General features: G+C 42.9%; 1 protein-coding gene across 1 annotated transcript in view; it reads right to left on the bottom strand.

Annotated features, from left to right (window-relative positions):
• The window catches only part of chl1b (cell adhesion molecule L1-like b), a 74,177-nt gene extending 52,494 nt beyond the window's left edge, over positions 1-21,683 (bottom strand). Inside the window, exon 1 of the mRNA XM_063911554.1 lies at positions 21,557-21,683. The gene's annotated coding sequence lies outside the window, so the exon portion shown is untranslated. The remainder of the gene's footprint in view (positions 1-21,556) is intronic.
• Between the last annotated feature and the right edge of the window lie 5,439 nt (positions 21,684-27,122).

Below are 27,122 nucleotides of genomic sequence, written 5' to 3'. Positions count from 1 at the left end.
GGACATGTCTGCATGCTTTAATGTTCAAAAAGCTCTTTATTTTTCTCAGACTGCCTGTGATGCAGCACCTCATTTCACCCCCGATTGAAACCAGAGCCCAGTCTGCTCTGATTGGTTAGCTGGCCGGCTCTGTTGTGATTGGACATCGGCTTTGGGGGGGTTGGAAATGTCCCACACCTTTACATTATCAAATACAATGTGTCACTATGTCACAGAAGTAGATGAAGAAGACGTTTCAAGACTATGGCTGTCAATAAATCAACCAATTGAACATCTTTGTCTTAGACGATGAACATTATAGTCATTTCCTTCATGCTTGAGTCATGTTCAAGGACATGAAAAGTGATTTTACAGATCCGAGGATTACATCAACATAACTATTAGTTGGTAAAATTGTATGAATGTTAGCCTCCTAAGTTCTGTTTTATTTTAAGAGCAGCTATATAGTATATGTTGTACCAAAAGGATGTAGCCTAAGTTTACCATTTAAAATGTGTAATTTTAAAACCTTGATGCAATAACAATAAAAGGAAGCAATTCATTAAGCATCAAAGAGGAAATTGTGTTTGAGAACCTGGACAAAAGCAGACTGGCTCCTATACCTTTTTTTCATTCTCTTCTTTAGTTCAGATGAAGTGTCCACTTAGACCTCAATTTAATCATGTTTCCCGCAAGATCAATAAGCTATTTCACCCAAGTGACTTTTAGCAATGGAAAAAGGCCTCCCTGCCCGCTCTCTGTTTAGACTGTGTACACAGCTGACAGAGAATCCAGCGGCAAACATGAGCCTGAAAATGAACTCGTTAAGATAAATGCGGCGTCTCTTAGTATAATGTGTAGGCATGGTAACCAGGGCTGGCTGTGGCTTTGAGATGGACACACAGCTCAAACCGCAAACCTGCTCTCACACTCTCTCGTCTGAATCAAATAACTTCTCCAGAGCGGCTGGCTCGGTTGTAATGTAATTGAAAGGTCCTGCAGGCAGGAAGCGAAAATGAGAAGATCTCCATCAGGAGCGGCCCCACCTGTCAGGGAGGAGGGTGCATCAGGAAACACTCGAGGCACTGGCAACATGTTTCCCCTCAATATTATCATGCCAAACATTATTTCCGGAAAACAAGCTTTTTTCCACCTATAGTCCTGTGACAAGGGAAAGCAAAGCAGATCATTTAGCTGCACAGCCACTCATGATAAGCAGCACAGATCTAATAGCCTTGTAAGGCGCGTCCTGCTGGCCACCTCTACACACACACACACACACACCTCGGGGTCAGCCCCTTTAGGTGCACTGAGGCGGAGCTGCCCGTCGCGCTACACACTTAATCCTGCGGGGGAAAATGTCGGGTGGGATCCGTCTCACATGGACGCCCAGCAAGAGATGAGGAGGCAGACCAATATTTGACGAATTAAAGATGTGTATGGGGGGGCTTGAGGGGCGAGGTTCTTCTATGGTGTGTGGGTTTTCTTTTTCTTTTTTTACAGACATGCTCATCAATAGGCTGGCTGCACAACTTTTCAAGCTTCATCCTCACGGCCATTCACCGAGCACATACAAAGACAGGCAGGTTGACTTCAGTGTGTGTGTGGGCTGACTATATTGTCTAGTGTGCCTTAGCAACACCAAGAAAATCCTTAGATTCTCAAATATGTGTCTTGAAAAAGTGTACTCGAAGGAGAAGCCGACAACTAACAGCATCATTTGTTCCTGAGTTGCATTTAATTTTGACAATAGGAAGCATGCAGTGGTGGGAAACATGCAGTGTTATTATTCTCAGAGCCTCTCTTGATAGCCAATTAGCCCACGTCAGGTGTAGTAGCCCAAAGGCACGATTTTATAAAGAACATCAGAAAGTGTGCTACCATGCAAACAGCCCTGCTGGCTACACTTGATGGATTATCAGGGTCTAGTTATATTTTTATGCTACATATGTTCCACAGAAATCAAGCACAGGATGTGCTACTCGGGGCTAAGAGGGGAAGTGGCTTATAAAAACCTAAAATCAATAAATGATTCACTGCGTCTATTTAATGACATGGGCAGCTTAATAAATTACAGAGTAGCTGAGATATTTATGGACGGTGGATTGGGGCAACACAGGTTAAGTTTTCTCATTCGGTGTGATTTCGAATGGCCAACCATTAAAAAAGTGTGTGGTTTCCATCATTGATTTAATGTTTATGAGCACCAGTGGAAAGGTACAGGGATATAACTGCGCGACAAATCATGAAACAGGAAACAGGAAAATGTGGCTTTGAGGAAATATCTATCCAACATCAAACCATCATGAGAGATGTTCAGTGTCTCGCCAAATCAAGAGCTTAGAGCTCTCACAGAGCCGGTGCCACTTGAAAGGATGCTCGAACAAATGAAACAAATGGCCGCTTCAAACTGAAACACGAGGCACACCCAGAAAGTTATCTTTTCACAACTTGAAAGGACACATGGGGCATTAGAAAAAACCCCAGAGAAAGGCTCTTTTGGAGCTGGTGCCTTTGTCAGACTCGCATCAAAAGCCGAGCCTGAAGACATTATATAGCTTTGTGTTTTCTATGCTAGGGTAGATGTCTACTGATTGTTGTACTAGAAGGCACACATTTGAGAAATGACTGTAATTGAAGGACACACAGATAAAATCCCAGATTGGTAAGGTATTAGAAAGCTTGTCTCGGACATTGCAATTAGAAGACATTACTATAAGTGAGAGCTAACTGTTTGAACACATCATCAGCTTTTACAGACACACACTACATGTCTTGGCTCGATAATTAACGATTAAAGATCCCGTCCGCAGACTAATCAATTATGAGTCATGGGCAACCTTTGCTGCAGTGCGAAACATTCATTTAGTTTGTGTCAGAATTCAGAAGTGAAAACAAATAATGTAAGCTACGAAGCTCTGAGCAAAATGTGCATTTAATTTCCAATGTGGCACGCTGCATAAAGGGTTCATTTATGGCAGGTTGAGAGGTAGAAGCAGTTAAAAGCTTTACAATTCAAATGATCAAGGGGCGGGGGGGGGGGTTAATTCAGATCTGGAGAGGTATCAAGAGGAGGAGGCAGGCGTCCTCGTGTTTTGAGTATAAGTTCACGTACTGTAGCTGCTATGCTGCAGTCTATCATCTGAGTGGGATACAATCGGATTTGCTCAATCATAAAATCGAAACCGACACCACTAAAGTATGCGGGAAAGAAAATGGAGATAAAAATCATTAGTGTTGGCATGCTATCTGTGGGCTATAGGTGTATAGTAATTGTCCATGCTGCTTCAAAGAGTGGTACGATATAGATTTGTCTTGTGGTTTGGACCACATCCAAAGAACCAGGTTGACCAATGGCGACGCAGCTGACCTCGCAGTAGCTCCATGTGGCGGTTGAATACACAGCATTGTGAACTCCACTACAGGCCATCCAAAGGCACAAAAAAAGACCAAAAGTCCCAGTAACCTCAATCTAATTATGTCTTTTGATGTCAGTGACAACACATTCAATGAAATGTCAATGATGTCATGGTGAAGATGAAGTGTACGCTCGGTATTGTGCCGGAAAAGAAATGTGGACAATGGTGGGTCATCAAAAAAGGATGCTGTATTGACTAAACAGAAGTGATATTTGTCCTGGCACAATAGCAGTCCATTTGTTCATCACTAAAGAATTAAATATTAACAGTTGTCTGAGATCGCTTTGAATCGCAACCTTTAGACGTGGGGGTAAACGTGCACTGTGTGCTGCAGGAATGAGTCCTAAAACAGAGAAACTAGTTATCATTTTGCACCTTCGGTTCCCTTGACTCAAAGTTAATGGGTTATTTTAACACATTTCTGTTACCAATACAAGGTCTGTGGTGACACAAGCGTAATAAATACCGAACAATCTTAAATCTTTAAGGTGTCTTTAGAAAGGCGGCTGCTAAAATGCGGCTAATTTAAACTAAAAAGGTTGTTTGGACATTAATCTCCATCAAGTCAGAAACAGAAGGTACTCACTCGGATGCATTTACAGCCTTGTCTTTGTGCTCTTGCAAACTATTCAAATCCAGCTTCTGTCATTTAGAATTTTGTAGATGGCATGCTAAGAGAAAGTGCTTTGAGGTTAGCGTGCTAAATTGAATTGGAAAGTGGAAAATGACTCGTGGTCATGACATGAAGTGGTGTTCCTTTGTGAAGAGGATCTGTCGAAACAAACATGTTAGGATCATAAACATTTCTCTGACAAAGAGGTAGTTGTCCTGCAAGTCCAATTGGAGAGATCCTATTGGCTTTTTGCCAAAGGAACCAAGGGCGATACAGGAATTACTGCAGAACTATATTGAAATAATACCATAACACTGACATTTATTGGTATTCAATTTGAGTATTGGGAATATGTAGACATGGAATGTATGGATTAAAGTTTTACCCATGTCTTAACTCGTGGCATCTGCCGGTAGAGAGTACGTATCAAATACCAGAGCTGTTTAACCCTGGTTTTCAATCTGTATGCCTTACTGGGATTGTCATTATTAATATGCAAAGATCATGAATATCCATGGCACTAGAACAACAATGGGAAGCTAGCCATGACTGTGAGACCACTCTCAGTTCCATTGTTTTAGAGATTTACACATCTGGCATGTGTAATGCAGATTGTTGAACTGCTTAAATGATCCAATAATGATTTAGCTCTGGGAAACACATGGTTAAAGCACTCCTAGAGAACAATGCACTCCTATTAGAGCAGCATTGATGGCAACTTGTCGCTCTGTTGTCCAAGCAATGCACAGTCCATTTACACCAGTGTTTATACTTTCTATCAATAGGACTATTTGGGGTTGAGTCTAGAGAGATAGGGTCCATCTCAACCTCTGAATAGTTCAATAATGTCCATCCTATGTTAGTCCTGTCAACAAGTATTGAAAATGGAATCAAGAGTTGAGAGAAAAAGTTTGACACGCTCTGTAGTCCAATCATTAAAAACACATTGAACGTGTTCCACAGGTTGACCAGAATATCACGACAGAAATACCTTTTGAGACGTTGACATAATATCAATCCTAAGGTGCCCGGAGGCTGGAGCCCGGCTCCGCAGTCTGCCTCCCAGCACCCATACAGATAAGGAGTAATTACTTTCCCAAGCAATCACTAAACCCTCCTTGGCTTTCATTTATTTGCAGAAAGTTTCTCCAATACAGAACCTTGTGTTGCAATCATTTACATATGGGAGCCCGAGTTACTGGAATTCAATATTAAACCAGTGGAATGACCATTACTGAGGCAGCTCCCCTTCTATGGGTCATTTTATTGGCTCTATTTTCCCTTTAAGATGTCTGTAAAAGTCTATGACACACTAATGTTCGGGCTGATATAGTTACCTAAATAGGTACTTTAAATGTCAGGTTCCATGGTAAGCTCCAAACAGAGGTTCCAGTGACCGTAAAAACAAACCCCTAAAGTTCACTGTGACATAACACGCTTGCATGCTTCCTCCAGATGGAAAATAGGGTCCTCAGATGCCTCGTTCCCCAGGAAACCAGCAATCTTGTTGTCATTTTTCTTGTGTCCTGTTATATGTCTGTCTTTTTCATGCAGTCTCCGGCCACAGCCCCCATTAGGGGTGGACTATGCCATGTCGTGACATGGGAACCCTTATAAACGTGTTAAGAGCCGAAGGCATTAGCATTTTGGAAGCTGCTGAATAGAGGCATTTGTTCCTCTTCCTGTGCCTCCCTGAAAGACTCTATTAAAGGGAGGTTTAGGAATTGCTCTGTTTTGGACATATTGAAGTTGGGGCAGCTTGAGGAAAACATTTGACAGTAGATTTTCCAAAAAAACACTGCAAGGTTATTCTTTAATACTTCATTGCCTCTGGACATATGAAAATAAGAATACATTAATGGGTCAAATCTTCCCCCTTTTCTTGTGTTTTAAAGGTCTTAAAGACAGTATTTTTTTTCTTGTTTTTAGTACCTCAAAGAAAGTACTTCATGCTTAGTATTGTCTGCCCTAGTAGGAGGTTTCCATGTGACTGAATGGTGTTTGGATAAAATAGAACAAGTCAATACGAGCAGAACGTGCTTCATGTGTGACCTACTCTAGCTGTGTCACGAGGACAGGATCGACCACAGAACCAAAAGAAAGTATAAGTGCGTTTTATAGACCTCTAACTTTAATTGGCATACCACATACCTACAGATGTCATCAAGACAGAAGTGCCTAATGGATTCTACCTTGTTGCTCTGTTTCAACAAGACGGTGATAAGGCCAAGCTGAATTCCTCTCTGTGGTCGGCTACATTAACGAAGGCTTTGATTGATCTCTGATTCTATTTCAAGCTGTGGTCGCAGCGGGATCTGCGGTCAGCGCGAGGCGGACTCTTCACTGTCTGACATCCAAGCTTTCATCCCGAAAGCCTTTAACAGTTTACATTTGGAATAAGGACACCATCCATAATGCATACTCTTCAGCTTAATGATGAACAATGGATGGAACATCGGAGCAACATGCTCTCAATAGGAGGCTTTGATTGTTCATCACCCGTCCGTCTGCAGTGTCTGAGCGAGCGGCTGCTAATCCAGAATGAGGCTATTGGAAAAAAAAAAAACAATTGATCAAAATGCAAGTGAACCAGACACGGTATCTCGGACACGCAATCGTAAACCCATGCCAATAACAAAACAGCAAACGTGTTCTGCAGATTCTTTGTCATGAAGTGTGTGATATATTTCCTTAACCAGACTGCAGATATTAAAGTATCACGGGTTAAGGAAAGGTTGCGTTTTGAGATAAAGCCAGCATTTCTGCAAAACAAGCTTCTACTTTTATTTCCACACAAACATTATAATTCTGAGCACGTAAAAAAACACATCCAGTTTGTATCTTGGCAACCACCGAGGCCACATTTGGATATGGAAACACTATCAAAGAACACTTTGGTCAGAGGACATTTAGAAAGATTAAACTATGTTTGAAAACGTAGGTACCATTCTGCCAGCATACCCAATTATGGGTTTCGGTTGTTGCCATTTCCATAAAACTAATTAGATCACCCTTATTGGTCGGGAATCAAAGGTAATACGATTAAGACCAGGAATAAGAGCCAAGCTGATGTAGCAGCAGGCTGTAATTATTGTCAGATATTGGCTTAACAAAGACAGATTGGTATCACAATAGAGTAGCCAGAGCAGTTTATTAAAAAGGAGATTAATTCTCTATCTGTAAACATCCTCCTCTTTGATAATCAATGCTAAAGAAATACCAAGCGATAAACGGCCATATTAGAATATTTTATATCAGCACTGGCGCCCAGTTTGATTTAGTTTCCAACCAGGAATCAGCCCATCCTCCGTCCCATTGGGGGGGGGGGGATTGATCTCTTCCAATGTGCGTATTGATCGGCATCAGGTAGGCCATTGGGTCCATCATCATCATCATCACCGACGCCCTATTTGCCAGAAACTCATTGGATTCAGCAGTGGAATATAAATCAAGCCATGTGGGGACAACGTCTGATTAATCAACCAAACCAATTTTAAAAAAAAACAAGTGCAATCTTTTTCAATTGGTGGCAGAGCAAAATAATAAAAAAGGTAGAGTTGGTGCCCTGACATCAATTATCCAGCCTGTTCAGTGGCAACGTCAACAGGGAGCCACTGATTTAATTCTATCTATGATACGGGGAATTTACTGCGAGCTCTCAGGGGCACTCACAGTTAAATTACTGTGAAAGCATATTGATTATTAAAGTGTACATTTGGAGCAGGGAATGATTTTGCCCAAAACCAGGGAAAGGACCAACGCAAAATGACTGCAGGCTCTTCGGCAAAGAGTCCATTCGGATGGCTGAAAATCTATACTGCCACCACAAAAACAACAGATGGGGGGTGAGACGATGTCTGCCTTTGCATGTAATTGGAAAAAGATGGCAATGTAAAGCTTTCCGCTGTGACTGAAGAAATAAACAAACTTGATGAATGTGCCATGTCATGACCCTGTATTGATTTTCAAATATTGCATTTAACACTTTTCTGGAGGAATAGACGTGATAAATCTTCATCGGCTGAATATGCAGACGCTTACAAACGCGCTTTTTGACGCTGGAATGTTCAAGGTGTTCATACGGCTATTTGAATTCTTAGAACGCAATTAGAAGTCCAGAGATAGCACATGCACAGAACATCAATTTAACCAGCCCCATCCCCCATGTTAACACTGCCACCACTGTTTGCCTCACCCCTCCTTTGCTCCCCCCTTCTCAATATTGAAACGAGTAAACAACGCCATCTTTTCCAGCCTTTAAATGAAGATAAACGAGGACAAACTCGCCAATTAGCCGCCTTTCATCAATGGAAGGTGGTTGAAAGAGGACTTCAACACTAATGCACTCGTGGCGGTTTCTTCTGCTACAAAGGTTTCCAGCATCTTCCTGTAAATCGGGGGTGGGCGAGGGGGGGGGACAGGAAGCGTGAATTTGTCTTTTTTGAATTAATTCACGTGTTCACAGCCTCAAGTCTCAGATGAGCCATTGGAATGTGCTGAGGCAGCAGAACGGGGACAGCCATTAGTGTCCACAGCCAGCAAGATTCTAATGATGATGGGCTGTGGACTTGCTGTGCTCGGCATTCTGGGAAAACCAAGGCTCTGGTCAGGCAGGGAAGGCTCCTCCAACATGTTCTTGTGATAGAAGATAGAAGCAGCATTTACTGGGTCAAGCCGGGAACCAAAAGCCTCAGAACAATATCCCTTTGATAAACTCAAGCACACAGCTTTGATCAAACCTGGTTTTTTGTTTCCTACTCTCTCTTCTACATGGAAATGCCTTCCACTTTTAAGACCTCAGCCTTATATCCCCTTGTTATAAAAGTAAGCAGTGCGTGGAAAAAAGCATCTACGATTTCAGAAAATCTGAGCAGCTCCGCTTGTTTACCGACAGTGACGGAGGAGCAGAGCTATGCCATCAGTTTAATGGCCCCCACCTCCAGCCTCATAACCCAGCAGCAGGAAACTGGAGACGTGCAGACTTATAAATCAGAGCCTGTGTTGTGTGTTGTGTGTGTGTGTGTAGGGGGGGGAACCATTTTGATACCATTTCACCACTTATTGAGCAAAACAAATCCCCTCCGGTTCCTGTTGTAGCCGTTGTGGGGTCTTTTCAGGCTGGGCTTTATAATGGAAACCCCCCCCACCGAGAGATGTGCTTATGGTATAGGATTCATCAGTATTGCCCCCCCCCCCCCCTCCCTATTTCACAATTCACAGAGGAGACAGATAGACGTGACTCCACTGGCAATACAGACACTCCTTCAGGAACACTATGCCTCTCCAGCAGTGGCTGGAGGGGCTTGGACTGGGAATCGTAGGGTCGCCGGTTCAAGTCCCCGCACAGACGTGAAAATGGAAAGTGGACTGCTACTTGGAGAGGTCCCAGTTCACCTCCTAGGCCCTGCTGTAGTGCCCTTGAGCAAGGCATCGGACACCTCCTCATTGCTCCCCGGGCGCTGCACGGTAGCTGCCCACTGCTCCTAGTACTAGGATGGGTTAAATGCAGAGGACCAATTTCACTGTGTGTGCTCTGCTGTGTGTGCATGTATGTGACTAATAAAGAGGGTTTCATCCTCAGATTCTATTCTATTCCAGATACATGAATCTTCAGATAGACAGTCAATAAAATATTACAGATAGAGATAAGACGATTGACGGAATTAATGTGCAACTTTTTGGATAATTGATTCAGCATTCAAATCAATTTTTAGATGTAAGGGATAGAAATCCTGCTTTCTGACTCCCACATATAAAGATGGTTTGCTTTTCTGTTTCATTTAATATAAGGGAGAATATGTTTGGGATGAAAGAAGAAACAATACAGTTGTATTGGACGTTAAGAAACTGGGGTTTTATTACTTTACGCCATTTTATAGACTAATCTATTGCTTTAGAGAAATGAAAATCATTGTTATCTGTGGCTGTAATGAATATCCATCAGTCACACCACATATTAACTTCTCCCCTCATCTGTTACTTAGCATGCAGTCAAAAAATGATGTAGGCGGGGTCGGGGCCTGGCAGATTATTTTATCTTTTCTGTCACAGCTGTTCTGCCATCTGCATTAGACAACCATGAAGATAATTTAGATTACAGCTCCAACAGCAGCCAGTATCAGTGTGTATCAATAACAGTGTAATATTGTGAAATAAGTCATTGATTGTGAAAGTTTTACATTTTTTCGAACAACGTACATCTGAATAATGTATCTGAATTGTTCTCAAATGTGTTGCTGAAACAGTGTCGGGTAGAAGAGTCCCTGAAGTACTTTACATCTCCCCCATGCAGTAGATCAAAATAGCACTGCTGTTATCCCCCCACTCTTCACTGTGATGCTAACATGCCTCTGTCAACTTACAAACTGAGCGCCAGTCTCTCTTTGTGAAGTTAAGACACACTCCCACACACACTGGAGAACCCTCATTGTTTTTCACTCCACTTGAATAGTCCTTTACGCTCTCGCCGTGTAGCGAATAGCAGGAAAAGATGTTGTTTACTTCACGAGAGCTGAAACCGACCCAAAAGGAGGAGCAGCTTTTGGGTTAACCAGGGTTGAAAAATGAGGGGTTGTGTAAATGGGATGAAAAGAGTGTCCAAAGAAAATCTGCATGAAGCTTCTTTTGAGAGCCAGCAAAGTATGTCCGCGCTCACTGCGAGGAATGCAGTCGCTTCTATTATGAAGAGGGGAAGTGTCTGCCAGAGGACTGCCCTTCATATAAAAGGCACAATGCAAAGGGGTTAATAGCGGCGCTTCTGGCACACTTTCAACCCCGGCCGAAATCCCATCGCACTGCAGGTGGTGAGGAAAAAGAAGGGGCTCAAGTATTAATAAGGCCTCCGCATGTTGGTAATGACATTCGACACGGAACGACTGAGGAAGACCTGCCTGTGACCTTCAAACTCTCCGCACCTCCTTCACCGAGCCACAGGAAGAAGGGAAGCCATCTGTAACTGTGGCTTGGCTGCAAATAGGGAACCAGGGAGGGGATATGATCCAAATGCTCCGACAGCAGGTGAGTTACGCCGCGCGGCAGAGCCAAGGGGCCTATACAGCACCAGTTCAACAGGGAGGCATGAACATGCACCATGGGGGGAATCAGACTGGTAGACAAGACATTTATGAGGGCCATGTTGGTCTGTGCTTCACACACCTCGCACTCTGAAAGCGTAAATCCATGACACAGGGTGCGAACTGTGCCTCAGCTGGGGCAAGTGGTTGTTAGAAAGGGATTACTGAGGTGTAAAATGGTTTAAAAACAGGAGGTATGAATTTCTTATCTTCAGCGTAGGGGAAAGCGCACGTGAATTCATCAGCTGTCAGAAAAGCTGACAGCCCTCAAGGCTAATGGTGTCAATTATTTGTGCTTTCTGGGGGGATCTCTGCAAACATCCTGTGTCAAACTGTCATGAGAGCGTTGGCCCCCAGAAATTATCATGACCCCTGCGGAGCTTGGCAGCCTCTTGTTTGACTATTTCTGTACGGTGGATAAATCACGAGGGGTGACATCAACATGACTTGAAAGGGCTGGAGATTAATACGCGTGTTTCAAGTGAAAACATACGCTACACAGGTGTTCTGTTTTTAGTGCAACTGGAGCTACAGGGGTTATTGAGGCCCGTTTTAGCCTAGGAGGACTTATAAAAGATGTCAGTCTGCATTACAAGTCAATCTGCCATATTGTGATAGAAAATCCCATCGTGTAACAATGGGATACAAATAACAATAATGTTCATTTTCAATTCATGTGTCGACCATTTTCTCGATAAGTTGGTTGTTCTTTTACTTCAACTTTAGCTTATTCAGTTAACTGCAGCAGTAAATTAACCATGACATGCTCACATCCGAAGTTATCTGTATGGGTATTTCTTATTCAGAATACATTTTCGCTCCAATTTTTTCCTCCTAAACTTCAATTAACTCACGAGAAAAGCCATCACGCATGACTGACCGGGCTGTAATCTGCAGTGTTGAGAGAATTTGTGAGACACAAGTGGTGCGTGGACAACAGCACACTATAAAACAAAGTTGAGACTGCCCTTCACTGAATAATAATCCTGCCTCTGTTATCATCCTTGGCAGTAAGGCAAGAAAATTAGAAGCAAAGCTGCCGCCCAAACTCTGTCACTCTCTCAAGAAAATAAATCACAGCCGCATGAAGCCAATTTAAATGCAAATGTCAGTGTTTAAGACAAGCTTCACAGTAGCGTATCTCAAGGAGCCGCAGCGCCGAAGTTGAATTGTACAAGAGAAAGACCACCCCCGAAGACCTTTACCGGGAAGATGACACACAGCCTCGGGGCTTGCGTGACACATCCACAGGAAACCGGACGGGTCAGCAAAAAGCCACAGAGGAGTGAGAATCCCTCCGGACCATCAAAAGCAAGCCTGTGTTACATGTCGCGTGAAGACGGATCATTTCCAGGCTGAAGACCAGGATATCAAAATAGGATTTCAGGAGGATCACCTCTATTGATCTGTTTTTGTTTATCAAAGCCCTTAAGCCAGTTAAAATTGGCAAAGCTCTCACTCTGGAATGGTGTAGGGTCTCTCGCTCATACACAAACTTAAAGAGTTTCGATAGAGCTCATAAATTCTGGCTCAGACCGATGTGGATTCTGGTTGGACCTGACCAGGTCCTGAACTACTGCAGAATGTGGTGAACCCAGAACAGATTCAACCCAGATTCGTACAATAGCCTGCAGATGTCTGCTGCTTTACAGGAACCAGAGGCTATTTTATAATCTGTTGAAGAAAATTCCGCCGTTCCGTTAGGTGTGAGTGTCGATGTTCTTCAAGGAAAATATGTGTGAGTTCTGTCTAAAACTTTTTGTAAGAAAGGGTCATAAAAGTCCAGATGATGAATTCACGCCCAAAAGAAGTGATTCTAAGCTGCAGGGAACTGTTTCTATCCATAAAGTATTCGTTCCTAAATCCACAGGATTAATCGGAATTAAACATCTGTTTCTTTTTCCATATCTGCAACTCTCAAACTGCGTAAATTAGCATTTGGCTGTTAATCATGCCTTGCCTCCGCGACAGAACAATGTCATCATTACTTCCCTACACTCTCCCTTTAGGAGGTTTTATTCTCGGGTTGTGCATTTTGTTTGGCGTACGGGTTTATTGCCCATATTTGTCTTTCTGCTCTGGAGAAACACAGTTCATATAACACACGATGCAGCAAAACACAATGTTTTCTCGCTCTTGGGATTATTGTAGACGAAAAGACCCTGCAGCTGTATTTCTGTAAAGGAATAAGGAGGCATGGACGCTGTTTCAAGAAAAACCTTATACGGTTTGAAGGAACAATTTGTCAGTCCAAGAGTGAAACTATGTTATTATTGCCATGGATTTTCAGAAGAGAAATGAGGAACAAAGGCATAAAAACTGACAAAACTGTTTTCTTACAGTGTTCGAATTCCTAAAAAGAAAATCATTTAAAAGGAGTTAAGTGTTTGGTATTTCATAATGAGCACTGCACTCAGAATTAGACCAACTCTCATAGTTGTTTTCAGGAAAGCCTGCCCTACACTGATTAGCTAATGCAATTAACCAGTACTTACACCTACCACAGTCCTCTTGTGTGTTCCAATTTGTGACTAAAATGCTTAATAATTCAGCACCGAGCTATTTTCTTGAAGCTGCAACACCATAACCGCTCTACCTAACCATAATGAAACCCTGTAACTGGTCTCCTTGTGCCCGCAGAACCACCCCCCGATGGTCATTAAAACTCCACTGTAAACTGCAGAAAATGTTACAAGGTGAGATCGCTTGGAATCTAATATGAGACCATAAAAACGTGCTGTGCAAGAAGTCTCGGTTCCTACCCTGAAAGGTCTGGTGCTGTAAAAATAATGAGGTCAAAAAAGGTCTGTGGTTTCATAGCTGGTGGTCTGCGGGTCACACTTGTAAAAAAAAAGATGGAGAGTGGGGCTCCCCCGAGCTGATGAATTGATTTGGATTGGTACCAGCTTGGCAAGAATCTTCCTTTCAACATTTGCTCAGTGTGGGGGTGAGTACATTAAGAAATAGACACGCTGAGATCTGGCTCTCATAAACGACCCTGAAGGACGGCTGCGAAGACTCTCACAAACTATCACAACGTTAAAGCTGCTGTTGTGAGGAAGTTAGTTAAGTTCTGACGTGGAAAAAATGCACTGCTATGTACTTGCAGCAAAATACCGATACTTCTAAATAATAAGACAATCTTTAACACCGGGCTATCTCATCATTGTAAGGTTAATATTATGAATAAAAGGTCTATTTAAACTCCTGTGGGCCCTAAATTTGGGGCCAAACTAAACTTGAGTTGGTGTGAAATATTATACAATCTAGATGATAAACCCTAATGATGTTCATCACCCCCGGACTTTCCTTGAGCACAAGCATCGTACAGCACAGAAACATGTTGTGTACTTGCAGCTAAATACCTCAATGGTGTTCCTAATTGCCAGACAATGTTCAACACCAGGCTCTCTCTTTTTAAAGGTCAATATTATGAATAACATGTCTGAAATCGTGCGTGCTAACTGGGATGTTAAGATAACCCATTTTCCTCTGATATTTTACATTGTTTTTAGGATTGCTAACCTTCCTAATTGAATCAGTGTGGAATCTTATAGGGATATTCATCGTACCCAGATGTTGCTGACTGTCTCCACCTGACTTTTCTTTGAACACAAGCAAAATAAAAGGCTAGTTTGTCCTTAACACTCTCTTTTAAAAGTTTAGTATTTTGAATAAAAGGTCTATCAAATCTTAGAAAGAAAGAGAGTCCTTTGTTGTCGACAAATTCTCCGGCTATGATCCGAACTAAATGACAATTTGGGATAAAATAGCAAATTAAACAGCTTCAGCTATAAGAGAATTATGCTTCTTGCTCATGTGTTAATCCACTTAACAAACGGACCACTCCAGCAGCCCACCCTCTTTGATTCTAATCATGCTTGATCTGTGCTCTAATCTTCCATTTGGAGGATAGTGCTGTGCTCGACTCGGGGCCTCACTGGGCCAGTAAACAGGCTCTTACTATGCAGGGCAGGCACCGGGCTCACATGTTCACACTAAATCTACACACATGGAGCTGGACAGGCTCGGGGACTCCCAGCAGTCCACTTACAGTACCCAACGGAGCCCGACACGCTGTAATGACGTCCCCGGGGAAGCGCATGGACATAGAGTAGGGCACCGCTGCCCTGTCGCACCGACACATACCGCTCACCTGCTTCTAGACTCGCCGTTACAGCTCTTAGGGGATGCATTATCTCGCACAAATGATCACAACACATTCTTGACATTTCTTTCTGATTATGCAAAGAGAGCGTTGTTTGAATTCTTCAACATTCGTTTGTTGACTTCTATTGACCCTAAAAGCAGACATTTGTGAATTTCATAGCAAGGCAAGCACAGGTGTACCTAATCAGGGTTTCTTCTGGAGAAATAAAGTATGAGGGCTCTTACATCAGTGCCGACCAAAATTACAGCCCTGGGAGAAAAAAAATGCATTAGAACGAAGCGGAAAATAATAGTTTGTTCACGTCTTAAAGCTGCCGAGTCATATATTGCACCTCAAAGAACACCTAAATCCAGAGGTTTCTTTACTTCCTCTACAGAAAAAAAGGAGAGTAAAAGAGGCAATCAGAAATCTCAGTCTCAGTGTCAGCCTGCTGCCTGCTGCCACTCGTCCACCGGCAGACCCACCGGACATCCATCCCCTATTTGTTCTCCGTAAGAAGAAAGCTGTCTCTGCCGTCTGACGGGACATTTGACAGGATTTTCAGATTTTTTGAGTAACTATACAGTTTTTGACAAACAGAAATCCCCTTCCCCTTTGCTTCTCCCACTATGAAAAGTAAGTCTGTGAAAAATGTCCCTTTCAGTTTCAATATCATAATAGAGAGATTACTATTTTTATAGCAATCCAAACAACGCATTGGAAATGACAATCTGTTGACCCACACACACAACTGGTCCAGTATGAAATCTTGCACATTCATATCCCCAGATGATAAAGCATACGGACATTCCTGATGTCCCTTGATGACTTAATGATATATGAGGTTAATATAGGTTGACAACTCTTTGTTTGCCATGACATTTGGTGGATAAAGGAATAACCCCCTCAGAATAAACCTTATTAACTCCAGGTATCACTTTGTGTTAGTTGGTGGTGAACAGGGTCAACATTATACCTGCAAGACATCCGGATATAAGCAAGGCAAGCAAAGTTTACGTCAATACTATCGTTCCTGTAGCTTCAACAGAACTCCTTTTACTATTTAAAAATGAAGCCACATTTCTTGTCAACATGCTCAACACAAAGCAACGACTGAATAACTTTACACAGATCAAAAAAAAAAAGTGTAAAATGTGCAAATTAATGAGCCATATTTGAGAGGTTTCAATCTGAGGTGATATGGTTCCATGACTGTGGCAGCAAGGTTTGATAATTATGGGTAAAATTTGTTAGCAAGAAATATTAATGATGTATCTTCGCGGGGAGTTACTCAATTAAGAAAATAATTGACAATCGATTGCCGCTCAGTTTAATATGATTGTAAATTAAAAAAGGATTTGGGGTAGAGACCCAAAACAAAAAGCAATTTGTTGTGTGGGAAACAGTACCTCACAGAGGTGCGTTTCACTTCTGTCCCGGTACGTCCTCTGTGTCCCCTGCCTGTCACATGCGTCCTTCCTTCCTCCTTGGTGCCCTTCACTTTCATGTCCCCGGGGTCCCCCTCGCAACCTTATCCAAGCAGCCCCACACAATACCCTTCATGGGACACAAAGCCAATGATACCGCTCTCCTCTATTCCATTCTCTACATTTGTCACTTTTATTCCTACCGTCTTTGTCCGCCTTACCTCTGTATGCATGAGTTATCCCAAATTGAGGCTGCAATTGAAATGGAAATCATCCCAGTATTCCAGTGACTTCAGGGCAATAACGTCTTACTCTTTGAAGCATAGATGTCATGTTTGTTGTCCCTTGGAGAATCTTACGGCTGTGTTGCCCTTTTCCCTGTGTTTCTTTTACCATAAATACTGAGGATATGTTAGCCTCTGATTCAACTCCAGCTTTATACTTCTGAGCAGGCATGCAAAAATGGGGACAAAACAATTGAAAAGTGTGTTACAAGCTGACAGCAATGTGCACTGGGATGCCTCTCATAAAACACCATCTTTAGTGGTTATGATTTTCATACGTGCATAACCTCATTTAGTTAATTAAACGTGAAACAATTCTAGAGCTAAATGAGACGGAATAACAGTACATATCACGGTCTTGGCACAGAATCCAAAAGAGGATGGAAATTCCCATGAAGAATGCATTCATAAACAGCCTTTGGGGGAGGATAAAAACACAACAAGTGGTGGCTGTGTGTAAACGTTGTCGCTTGGATGTAACAATAACGTATTCTGAATGATCGCATGTAAACACAATAAAGAAAGACGGGAACAATTCTATTCGCTGGCAGCACACAAGAATATGTCAGGGTGAGATGTGTCAGCGGTGAGTAAACAGCCTCGGTACCGCAGAAAAAGGACAATGACAGGCAGATCTATACCTCCAGGTAGGGATGTGGGCATGACACATCGCCAGTACCGGCTCCTGACCACTCATTCATTCCCCCCCTGCTGGGAAAAGAAGTGCTGAACATATGAGATAACGCTGACCTCACAGAAGGTTCGTCCTTTACTGATTAATTGTCCGTGCAGGCGGAGTAGCCATTGATCATGTTCACCCAGTGGCCCCAGATGATGCAGTGGGCTGTTAGATCAGAAATAAACCTTGATTCTGTTGATCAGCGCCTCTTATCTCTTTCACTTTCTCTTCTCTGCCATCCCCCACCGCAGGGTATCAATCCAACACTCCTGTATCTTTGCTCTGAACCAATCACAGGTATCATAAAATAAAGAATCTGGCAGATAAATATGCCAGAGAGCAGGCAGGGGAATGAATATTTCATGTAACCAAACACATTTCCAGAACATACCGGATAGAATTTGCCTTTCCGGCTGTCACCGGTGTCAAACATGAAAGGGGGGGGGGGGAGGGGGGCTGGGGGCCTAGAGGACGGCGGCACTGCAGCACTCTCAACTCAGCCTGCAGCACGGGGAGCATGAGTCCTCACTGTAATTTCTTGTAGTGCCCGGGAACCTGAGCTGAACCTCAATTAGGGCCCGGGTACTTGCTAGGCTCCACACTTTCCCCAACGCGTTTGCAAGGTACTCTGGAAAAAGCGTTCCAAACATCTCAACGCTGCCTTGTATCAGCGCTATGTTTACACTTCATATCCCTCTACCTGTTCACACGGCTATGAGATGAACCAAAAATTTACTTTTTTGCGTCCCAAGCTGCAACCCCTTTAGATCTTAAGGTGAGGCATTAAAGGACAATTAGTCAGACATACAAATTCCCTCCTGCTCACTGTTGTCAGGCTGCTCCTGTTAATCTCAAAAAACCATCTGATACGGCAGATTCAATCTGACAGACTGAATGAGAGCCTGGAATTACATTGCAGATAAGAGATGCCTCTACTATGAGACACAGACGAACATTAAAAAGGGGTTAAATACAAAGGTGAAATGTATATGAAACCCTCTAGATCACATTCACGTTCTAGCCTTACCTGGCTCAACTTGTATTGAGGCTGGCGGTCTCTCTGAATCTTGATACATGCATCTCTCACTGTTAAAGGCCAGGTGTACCCAGCACCGGCACAAAGGAAGCTCTCTCTCTCTGTGTGTTTCTCCCTTTCTTCTTTTCACTCTCAACCCCTACCTCTCCGACAGAACTGTAACAGCAAACACGTCTGGTGGAAAGCAAACACCATTATGAACCGGGAAAGAGATCCATCACATCTTCAATGCACTCCCTGCCACTTGCCAGTTTGTGATGCTTGAGAGAAAGTAAATAACACAGCGAGGTGTGAGCTCACATGGTACCACTTATCTGTGGGACTGAGCTTTAATCTGCATGCTACTAAATGTCATAATGTTTCAGCTAACCTTTATGAGCACCTTATTCATGTCAAATTTGATTTTAATGTCCCTTTGATGACTTAACGATTAATGAGGATGCCTAAGACTTATAAATTCATCCTGTTGCTTGACGTCCTCCTAGATCCTTTTTCCTTACACGTTTGCAATCTATCTATAGTATTTTAAGCGCCTCTCTGTAAAACGGATCCTTCCTTGGTTGCTCTTTCTGTTTGTTTGTTTATTTCCTTAGTTTTCATTACATTTCCTTTAGCTTACGCTTTTATCCAAAGAGACTTAAAATAAGTGCAATATTTATTCCTTAAAGTTATTTTGGTTTAATTTTTCCTATTTGTATTGAGTCTAAGTATGTCATATGTGAAGCTCCTTGAGGCAAATTTGTAATTTTGGGTTATATAAATGGAATTACCACCCCTAAACATATTTAAAGATCCTGTAAGGGGGTGTTTCTCATCACATGCGCTGACATTTGCTAGCAGCTGCCCTAATATAAGAAGAATGAGTTGATCTGCGGCTACAAAGGATGTTCTGTTTCCTGCATTTTGTAATCTGAATGATTAAAGGGATGAAAAAGGTCCATGAAATGCGTCAGGTCGGAGCTGCATATTAAGTGGTGGCTGACATGGACCGGCCCGGGAGATGCTCGACACTTTGCTTGTCCAATTACTGGCGCTCGCTCAAATTGTTTGGTGAGAAGCATTCGACCTACTTCTGGACACAAAGCACCACTGCCCTGAATACTGAGAGGCTGGGGGACCACGTGTGATGACAAGTGCCATTAGGGGCTCTCGTCTTTGGCTGAGAATCGACATTCGCCCAACTTACCTGAACGTAAACGAGTGGGACTGATGGGGCAACACAAATAGGATCTCCCCCCTCTCGATGAGCAGCTTGAGATGATTGCAATCACTAATGGCACTCTGACCTTCAGAAGGTCTTTGTGTTTAAAATCAAGCAGCATGGTCGGGATAAGGAGTAGAAGCACTACTAGAAGTGTTTAACCGTTATTGGAAAAACGTACCACAATATGTGCTATACACCATATAGGCCATGCTGCTGAGGAATAAAAGAAAAGCATCAAATGGGATAGAAATATTAAATTATGGGTAAACTATGAAACATTTCCGTGTTTCCTGGGATTCCCTCAAAGGCATGATCTATAATGAGACAACAACACTTGAATTTACAGCACTTCCACCTAAGAGTATGAACCAATTAGCATACCTAAATATTCATACTGGGGGAATCACTGCGTTAACCACGTGAGATATATCTGGTTCTTAAATGCAACACGGCAAGATTGCAAGCCTGATGCACAACTGTTCAATCCCCATAAATTACCAAAGCTAGAGGTAACCACCACAACTCTTCTGATTGAAACGTCCCTATAATGTGATTTTAATCGCACTCATTGAAGACTCATCACTCATTCTAATCTTGTGTCATGCTTGCTCTGCACTTCAACAGAAACGCATGTAATGAAGAGCGATTTCCTCAAGTGTGGAAAAGGATTAAAGAAATAGGATGTGTATTTTCTCTCAAATGAATATGTTAGTGCTTTGTCAGAGGTCAAGGTTCAAGGTGTCAGCTATAAAAGGAAAAAACAGCAACAGAAATGGTCTCGAAATAATGGACTTTTAGCGCTTTCTAGTGCCACAGGAAGACACCACTTCACACTACAAGAATACATCTACTGATATTGCATGGAAATTCTGAAACATCAGCAGGGCTTTCACACAGATGCATGTTCATGCATTTTCCTACTTAACAGTACTATCCCCTGTCCCTGTCACAGTCAGATGGAAAGTATGCATTTATATCCGATTGAGATAATGCTATTCATCACATTGGATGACTAGGTATGATTCAGTCCTGCGGTTCAGCATTCAGCATGAGAGCCAATGATAAACAGGCTTAGATCATTATGTGTAATGGGCAGAGTGCTGTTAAATAAGAAGGATGGCACATGATGATCTGCAAGCACTGATAATATCAAGCATCACAGGCAACATCTGAAAGAGTGATACTCAGAATGACATTATGCATACATATTAACTCTAGTGCCCTTGCTTCGAGTAGTAGTTAATTTAAATTGAAAACAGTCTGAGAGCTTAATGCTGTTAATTTGTGTTAAAAAGTGGTATAATTTTGCTTTTGCAAGGTGAAAACGTGTTTAAACTGGCAACGATTCCTCTCGTACGACACTGGATATGGTAAAAACTGCAAGTCTGGTTGTTATTCCACTCGTGAAAAACTGATGAAATAAAAAAAGCAGTCGTGACTACTCTTCCCCTTACGTATTTCACCTATTTGTATATTGTTTTTTCATTATATTTGACAACCACCTGCCGTGAAGAGTGGTATACAATCCGTACAGGTGCGTGCTCAAATCCTGACACCAACTGAGAGCTCCGTGTTCAAAGGCAGCTTCAATTTCTAACAAGCGCCTGAACTAAAAAATACTCAAAAGGGCGAAAGAAATTGTGAATGTGCAATTGTATCTTTGTAGAAACACAGAAATTATAAGGAACTTACCTTCAGTTGCAACTCATGTCGTGGCAGCCGTTCAGAAAGTTGTATTTTCTCCACCGCTGGATGGAAGAGTGCAGAGGGAGGTTGAACCGTGCACGTAACGCCGCTTTGCCTCGAGACCCTCCCTCCTCCCATGGATGCTACTATCGCCCCCCCCCCCCCCCCCCCCCCCGCCTCTGTCAGGAAAAAGTAATAGCGGTTTCTTCTTCCTCCTCCACCACCTCCTCCTCCTCCTCCTCCTTCTCCACAAAGACGGACTCAAAGAATAGAAGGGACCCTATCGCAGTCAATAGGTTTTACAAAACCCCATGGCAACGCAGAAAAACCGTGAGCAACTTCCCCACGTTGTGACCGGGTTAAAGCGCTCCCCACCCAGCCCCCCAAACAGTGACAGCGACATTATTCCCAAGCCCCGGAATGAGCAGGTTTAATGGGGGGGAGGCGCAGGAGAGCGGGACCCCTAAACTACTCAAATATGGATGAGGAAATAACACTTGAATTCAGTGTAGGTCCAGTACATTATTGACTTCAGAGACACGTGTTTAAACCCAGTGGGTTTTTCTGTTTCAAGTTAAAGTCATGCATTCAAAATCTTCCTTACGAAAAAGTAAAAAAGTATTGGCATCAAAATATAGCCTACTTAAAGTACCCAAGGTAAAGTACTCAGTATGCATTATTTGACATATTACATATACGCATGACCAAGGCCAAAAGGTTGGGTGGAGGGGGTCCGGAGGCGGGATTCGGGCGGACGACCTGGAAGGTGGCGAGACAGCTCCGAATGGCGGCGAAACAGCTCTGGACGACGCGCTGTAGGACGGCGAGACGCCTCTGGACGACGGGCTGGAGGACGGCGAGACGCCTCTGGACGACGGGCTGTAGCTGGAGGACGGCGAGACGGCTCTGGACGACGGGCTGTAGCTGGAGGACGGCGAGACACCTCTGGACGACGGGCTGGAGGACTGAGAGACGCCTCTGGAGGAAAGTAAGGAGCACCTGGAGCAGAAGGCGGCAGGGCCACCGAGGAGACAGGACCCCCAGTCGGCAGGACCCCCGACGGGACATGAGCTGTTGTCGGCGGGGCCCCAGTTGGTACTGGCGTCTGCGGGACCCCCGAAGAGATAGGAGATGGCTTTGGCGAGAACCCGGGTGGTACTGGCGTCGGCGGGACCCCCGAAGAGGCAGGTGCTGGGGCCGGCCGCACCACCGACGGGACATGAACTAAAGTCAGCGGGAAATGAGCTTGAATCGGCTGGGCCCCCGACTGGACAGGGACATGGGTTGGTGGGACCACCAAGAGAACAGGTGACATAAAACCCGACTGGACAGGCCGGGGCTGGAGTCGGCCGGGCTTTCAGGAAATACATAAAATGTTGTAGGAAAACTCCACAGGAGCATCCTCAAAAAGTACTGCTGGGTCCATTTTTGGGGTCGGTCGTTCTGTCAGGGTTGGGGAAACAGGACCCAAGTGCAGTAAATCAAGGGGGAAGCAGGTAAGGGTCAAAAACAAAAAGCGAGCTTTATTCAAAAGCTGTTGATGAAATCACAAAGCAAGGGGAACACAGGACATGAAAAACACTTAGCTCCAGACATGAAGGGCGACAGGAACAGGCAGGTAACATGGACAAGATCAGGGAAGAAATGGCGACGAACGAACAACAGACAAAAGGGAAACAGGGACTAAATACACAAGGGCAATCACAAGACGAGAGACAGCTGGAAGGGGGAGGAGAAACACAGGGGCAACAGGTGAACACAATGACACAATCAGGCACAGGAGGGAAACGCAGACAGGAAGTGAAGCTTTACATGACACAAGAGGGGAAAGCATTTCAAAATAAAACACAACACAAAGACATGACAGACACGAAACAGGGATCATGACAACATGATGCATTCATGTTGTCATCACAGCTGGTAACATGTTGCTGGATATCTTTGCCTATTCATATTCTTAAACAACAGTAATTCCTTTAAATTTCACTACTTTTTAAACTATTCCCAATCAGTCATTTGACTTCCAATTAACACATTTTACTAATTACACAAATAATATTGCGCAATATCCTTATTGGAATATATTATTTGGACTCTTAGTTTGTTATTTTTCAATTTCTATCAATTATTATTTTATTCAAATGTATTTGAGTCACCAAGTGTACGGCTGCATGCAACACATAATCTTCTCCTGCCCACCACCGCCTCCACCCCTCCATCAGACACATGTTTCTAATAAAAAAAATACAACGTTTTTTAACATCAACTTTTATTGTGAATGAAACAGTTTGGGGGCATCATTTAATTGTGCATGTAGCAGCCTTATTATGAGACGCGTATGGTCAAATCGTGCACATGTAACTGCCAGAAGTACGACCCATAAAGTGCTAAACTATCCCCGCAAAGACTGTTGTGAGAGCTGGCATTGGGAAATAGCAGTGTATGGTTGGAGATCATCAATCAAGTCCAGACCCTCTGTGATGGCTGAATGGCCTCCAACTTTACTATTCACTAAAAAATATGCCTTGCTTTCTGCTACCCTATAGCTGGTTGTTTCCCTCATAACTAACATACAGCTGTTCCTCATAACACCAACAATGGCTTTGTTCTCTCTTTATTAACAACACTTGTGCATTTCAAAATGTTTATTATAAAAAATACTAACTCTTTTAAGATTTGAATCCACATGTATTGAGAAAGGATTTTTCTTCAAAGTAGGACACATATTGTGACCAGAAGTTAAACTTTAAAAAAGAAGGATATTTGCATGTTTACTTACTCTCAATGTTTTGAACGTATTGACATATAAACTTGGGAAAAACACACAAAAGATTCAGAGAAAATAGCAGTCAAAGGAAGAACACATGACTAGCCTTTAAACCTTTAGAGTAAATCTATAAGAACAAGTTGTAAACTTATCATCATTAACTGAATAAGTGTCATGATCTCCATGTTGTGTTGATAGTTTCAGTATTATTTTGAAATGTATCTCTTGTCTAGTTTCACTTCCTGTCTTGAGTTTCCCTCCTGTGTCTGATTGTCTTATTGTGTTCACCTGCTGCCCCTATGTTTCACCTCCCCTCCCCAGCAGTGTCTTGTCTTTTGATAACCCTTGTGTATTTACTTTTGTCTTCCCTTGTTGGTTCGTTCATCGTCGTCTGGTCCCTGGTCCGCATGTTTTGGACTCCCCTGGCCTTAAGCTTATATTCACTAAGCTGCCTCTTCTGTTTTTATACTGCATTTGGTTCCTTACCTTCAACCCTGACAGGAAGAGACGCCTTTGATTTTAACATATGTTACGTACAGCAGTATATCTGTTAGAAGCTAAAATTAGCTTCTTAGCAAAAGTGTATGGTTATATTACATTATGCAAACATACCATTAATTTTGATCACGGCATGAAACAATTAGAGCTTTAAAACCGAACACCAGATTGAATCAACATCACTCTATGTGTCAAAAGACTGAACATGTCCAGCTTGACGAAGCTAATGCACGGATGTTGTATCGGATTGCATTACAATAAGAGGTGTTCACGTTGTTGTGTCGAGCCGCTGTACATCAGCACTGTTCACACCTCTCATCATAATTCCAGGCTGTGTATTGTAGACTAATGGTCTCTGTCGGGATGTTTGATTTCAGCACCTCTGACAGCAGCAGATCATTAAGACCTCTTTGCTTCAGAGGAGCGGCCAGGAAAGGTCAGCTTGAAATCAATTTACTGAATAACCTCGGACCTGTGGACAGATATGGAAAGGATTTCCAACCTGAAAGTGATGAGCTGGGAGGGGCTTCTCACCCCCACTGGTTCAATTACTGACAGTACTGTCTCAGAGCCTCATTTTGAATCCATAGCAGTTTGTTTTCTCTAGATTTAAATTGTATTTCATATGTTAAGACTACCTTTAAATGTCTCTCTCTCTCTCTCTCTCTCTCTCTCTCTCTCTCTCTCTCTCTCTCTCTCTCTCTCTCTCTCTCTCTCTCACACTTCCAGCTGCTTCTAATACGCTGATGATGGGCGTCCACGCTTTAGTTAACCAAATAGATTTTGCAATCTCAAACAGCCATCCTGGAGCTGTCAAACTTTAAATCCTTTCTCCTCTCTTCTGCGGTCTTCTGTCATGTTAGGCTTTACTGCTGCAGCCCTCCTCCACCACATCCACCCCCAGTCATCATAACCGTAGCCTGGGATGAGCTCATCAGAAGTCCTCATCAAACCCAGACCTTCTGGAGATTCATCTCATTGCTCCTGTCACCCCATGGGGAGGTTGTCTACTCTCCTTATGGCTTCACCGCTACTTAGAATGTATGATATCACGATGGGGTCTTAATTGCCAAAGACTATTTTACATTTCTTATATATATGCATGTTGAATACTTGATTAAGGGTCCGTGTAATACTTATATTCAGGTTCATATTTGTATCTCTCTACTGGGACATGTCTCCATGCTTTAATGTTCAAAAAGCTCTTTGTTTTTCTCATACTGCCTGTGCTGCAGCACCTCTTTTCACGCTCCGTCTGAAACCAGAGCCCAGTCTGCTCTGATTGGTTAGCCAGCCAGCTCTGTTCGTGATTGGGATTGAAATCTCTCGCCTATCACGTACAATACGTCGGCGCGCCAGCCAATAGAAGCGTGAGTGTTACAATGTGACGTCATAGTGTAACTTAGGTAAACAAAGGAGTCCAATGTAGGCATTTTAGGCAGAAGGGGGGTTTTTGGGAGAGAAACTCATTTTTTTTTGCCTTAGATTTTAGCTTTTGCAGACCATTTACATGCACAAAACCTATATAACACACGACAGGAAATAAAAACCATAATGACCATAAAGCATAATAGTGTTTAAATCTGTCTTGATTCAACCTGTTAGTCTTGGTATAATCCATGCAGATCCGTAGCCAGAACTTAATTTAAGAATCCCTCTGAGTGTCTCTAGCCTCCCACTGTCACCAAACTGTTTCATTTCAATGTCACAGTTTTCTTTAGCTCACATACAAAGAAATGATAGGCATTAGGTGTAACTGTTTGAGTTAAATGACATCTCCCTGCCTTTTTCAGTTTCTTAAATACAAATTTAAATGTATCGTCAATAGGTGAACAAGCGATCTATGAATCTTCAGTGGGAAATAAAAGACTGACAGAGCAGAACACATTTATTATTACACAAAATGTATCAACGAAGGAAGTGTTGGCATTAAAATATGCATGCTGTTTCAAGTTACAGCTTAGGTTATGAATCCACGCATCAACATTGTTTTTATTCTATAACATTTGAAGATTGGTAAACCTTGCAAATATCTGCCAAAACAACATCAACGGAGATTCTCCCATGGCTGACTGGTTAACAAGACCCCTGAATGGGGGGGGGGGGGAGGGGGGTCAAAACAGGTCAAAAGGTAAGCGAGTCCGAGAAGACAGAGTTCTGAGTCAGCACTCCTTCCTGTTTGGTCCACAGAGGATTCATCTTCATCCAACTGGCACCACGGAGGAAAGATTCTGTTGCACAAAGAATGGAAATGAACAGATTGACTTGAATCCAAATAACCTGATTTAGGGTATCACCATCACACTG

Source organism: Eleginops maclovinus, chromosome 20 (assembly GCF_036324505.1).
Source record: "Eleginops maclovinus isolate JMC-PN-2008 ecotype Puerto Natales chromosome 20, JC_Emac_rtc_rv5, whole genome shotgun sequence".
NCBI classification, from domain to species: Eukaryota; Metazoa; Chordata; class Actinopteri; order Perciformes; family Eleginopidae; genus Eleginops; species Eleginops maclovinus.
The sequence above is the reverse complement of the archived record's forward strand: the minus strand, read 5'-3'. Positions and strand labels throughout refer to the sequence as shown.